The sequence below is a fragment of the Silurus meridionalis genome, chromosome 1 (assembly GCF_014805685.1).
Source record: "Silurus meridionalis isolate SWU-2019-XX chromosome 1, ASM1480568v1, whole genome shotgun sequence".
Classification (NCBI taxonomy): Eukaryota; Metazoa; Chordata; class Actinopteri; order Siluriformes; family Siluridae; genus Silurus; species Silurus meridionalis.
The window spans coordinates 5,065,580-5,069,355 of record NC_060884.1 but is presented as its reverse complement, the minus strand read 5'-3'; positions in this window follow the sequence as shown (position 1 = coordinate 5,069,355).

Genomic DNA, 3,776 nt, shown 5'->3' with positions numbered 1-3,776 from the left:
GAATATAGAGCAGATTTTAGAAGTTAGATTTAGTTGGACTTACTAGAAAATTATTTTGCAAAAAAATATACAACACAACCAAAAATCAAACTAAAGCAGGTAATCTAGAAACTTCCATGAAGCTGACCAAAACTACACACTTCTGTCATGTCTACAGAATAATGCATGATGGATAGCAATGATAAACGTCCCCAATATCCAGTTGTGCAATCACCTTGTGTGTGTGTGTGTGTGTTTAAGACCAAGGTGAGTCAGCAAGGACATTTATAATTGCTCCATAGAGGAATGTGCCTTACTGTACAACCCTCAGAGCATGCTATCACTCAGGTAGACCACAGAATAAAGCACAGGGAACAAGAATTCTATTTGTCCGCTGCATTTCTGTTTAAAGGACACCAGCACAATGGACGCTATTGTTGGCTCTTCTGCTTTAAAGCCAAAAGACTTGACTGCTAACCTGTTGCATTTTGTAACAAAACCTCCAATGGCACTCGTTCACTTCTCTTTCTGGTTGAGGTTCCTTTTGCCCAAACTGGACAGATATAATGCATCCACTTGAAGGGAAAAATTCACCCTGAACAACCCGAATATCCATATTTTGTATCAGTATGTGGTTGTCAGTAAATGATGAAATTCTCAGGGGACTTTTTTTTTTGTGGGGGGTTCAAATTCTGTCAACAACAGTTTATTTAACAGGTTGCTTAAAATGCCTTTTGACTTTCTGCTGATTGGCACTAATGGGAATTCATCTCTAGGCAAACGGGTGCAGCAGCAGACTACACCCTGAAGTCCTTTATTCTGTCCTTGTCTTTCACTTGGACACACTCCCCAAATTTGTCAGTTTCCACACCTTCAACTTGTCTTTACTTAGATAAGTAACTAGGTGAGGATACTCTATTGTAACTCAGCTCAACTGCTTCATAGAAATGTGTTGCATTCTTGAAATCCAAGTCAAAATCAACGTTTGCTCTCTGCACTACATATTATGTTGGATTTCTCATGGATATGATGGAAAATAGTGAGTGAGAAAAGCAGCGCTTGATCTTTTGTATTTTATGAGCTAACAGCAAAATCAGACAGTTACCCCCTATGGCAATAACAATGTTTCTCTGTGACATACATCACAGCAATTTCACAGCAAGAAAATAGACTTCTGATTGGAAGGTCATAAGTTTAAATCTGAGCAGCACTAAGCTGCCAATTCTGTGTCCTTGAGGAAAGACCTTAACCCTTAACTGCTCAGATGTAAATGCAGATGAGATAATTGTACACTGCTGGAAAAGGGCATCTGCAAACTGGCGTAAATATATACAGTACAGACCAAAAGTTTGGACACACCTTCTCATTCAAAGAGTTTTCTTTATTTTCATGACTATGAAAATTGTAGATTCACACTGAAGGCATCAAAACTATGAATTAACACGTGGAATTATATATGGAATTATATACATAACAAAAAAGTGTAAAACAACTGAAAAATGTCATATTCTAGGTTCTTCAAAGTAGCCACCTTTTGCTTTGATTACTGCTTTGCACACTCTTGGCATTCTCTTAATGAGCTTCAAGAGGTAGTCACCTGAAATGGTCTTCCAACAGTCTTGAAGGAGTTCCCCGAGAGATGCTTGGCACTTGTTGGCCCTTTTGCCTTCACTCTGCAGTCCAGCTCACCCCTAAACCATCTCGATTGGGTTCAGGTCCGGTGACTGTGGAGGCCAGGTCATCTGGCGCAGCACCCCATCACTCTCCTTCTTGGTCAAATAGCCCTTAATGCCTTCAGTGTGACTCTACAATTTTCATAGTCATGAAAATAAAGGAAACTCTTTGAATGAGAAGGTGTGTCCAAACTTTTGGTCTGTACTGTATGTATCAAGCATGTTTTTTTGGGGTTTTTTTTGCATCAGAGACAAAAAGTAGCCACAATAATGGCAGATTATTGCGGCACAACACTAGAGGGCGCCATTGGGAACATGGTGTCACATTTTTGTTGCACCACAGAAACTTGTTTTGTCTCGTGCTTCAGTTTCAAGCGCAAAAAAGATGGAAAACGAGGTAAGTATTTTTTTGTAGGGATGACAAAAATAAAGTGAGTGAAGAGCAGCTTATTTCGCTGCATGCATTTAAGGAGAATGTTTCAAACACATAATTAGCACTCATGCAGGTTGAGATGCTCAAACTACTGCCTTATATATATATGGAATGTGATGAGGAAGTTGAGAGAAGATTAGAGAATATTAAGTGAATTTTAGCTTTATTGGAAAACTGTAATATATTTATATACATATATATATATATAGGAGCAGCTTCATGTCACTTATTAGAGGTCACTAATATTACAAGCATATGGCTGTAAATCCTGAACTGAAAATCCTGAACATTAAACAGTGAACTCTGTTTTGCTATAAATGGTATTGTTTCAATATATATTGTAAAATTTTATATTTTATATTGGTACTATTAAAGTTTCAGTGAACTACAAAACTTTGAAAAGTAAACAATTTACAGCATCATGTTTTCTATTTATTCTTTTTAAAATATTATAAAATCATAAATGAGAAAAACAATAGCAACTTTTATTTTAATATAATTGGTATAATGGTATAATGTCCCTCAATTAAGTTTGATCTTGGCTTAAATAATGGCTTGTCAGTATCTCAGACTGCATACAAGTCATAGGTTTGGTTTATACAGTGTTTGTAAAGAAAAATTGCACATTATTACAAAAAAACATTCAAAAGAAATCATCACATATGCAAAGGACATTGGCAAAAAACAGAAAGCTTGAATTGGGTTGGTCACTGCAGTACACTCACTTCAATGTGGTATCTTCTGGTTTCTGGCACTGTACTATATACTTTTTGTATAATTTAATCTCCTCTAGTGAGTTATTTATTTCAATATGCCTGTGGTGTTAATCTAAACACTTTCACTAGATAAGTCTCTTATTTTAAAATGAAACTAATGTAACGAATTGTACGCTAGATGCCAGACGAATACTTCTGCGTAAGCACATGCTAATTAAGTGCGATGCAGGTTATACTTGTTGCAGGTTTACCTCTCATTGTCTAATCTGTACTCATGGGCTGGCTGAACCGCATTCCAGGATTGCACTTTGAGTCAATTTCTATGGAGTTCACATGCAGGAAAGGAGAAACAATGAAAAGGTGTACAGAAAAGGAATCACAGAAAGATAAAAATTTTAACATTAGGTAGAAACACAAAGCAACTCATTAAGTAACTAGTTGTGAAAATAGTGCATACTTTCCAGCTATGAATGTTTGTCTCAATGCAATTTAGGACATTTCTAGTATCTAGGTAGAAGTTACAGTGGACACATGACCCTCACTTCCCTCACGTTTCTTCCCCCAAGATACTGTCCAAAAGTTGTAAGCCCACGTTTATACAGGATGTTTTTTTATGCTGTCAAATTACAATTTCCTGTCATTGAAACCGAAAGTCTGAAATCATGACCGAGCAATGGCAGTAAAGAAGTAGCTTGGAAAGTTTGATGTGGAAGAACTCGTATGACCAGAGCCCTGACCTCAAACACCTTTTGTTATGAATTGGAACGTGACTATGTGCCAGTATCAGTGCCCCACCTTATCGATGCTTTTTTGGGTGAAGGAGCACAAATCCCCACAGCCATGTTTAAAAATCTAGAAGAGAGCGTTCCCAGTAAAGTCGAGTCTGATCTCACAGCAAATGGGGGTCCAACTCTGTGTTAATGGGTGTAATTATCAGGTGTGTCAAAATATTTTCTGAAATAACGAGTTTAAACA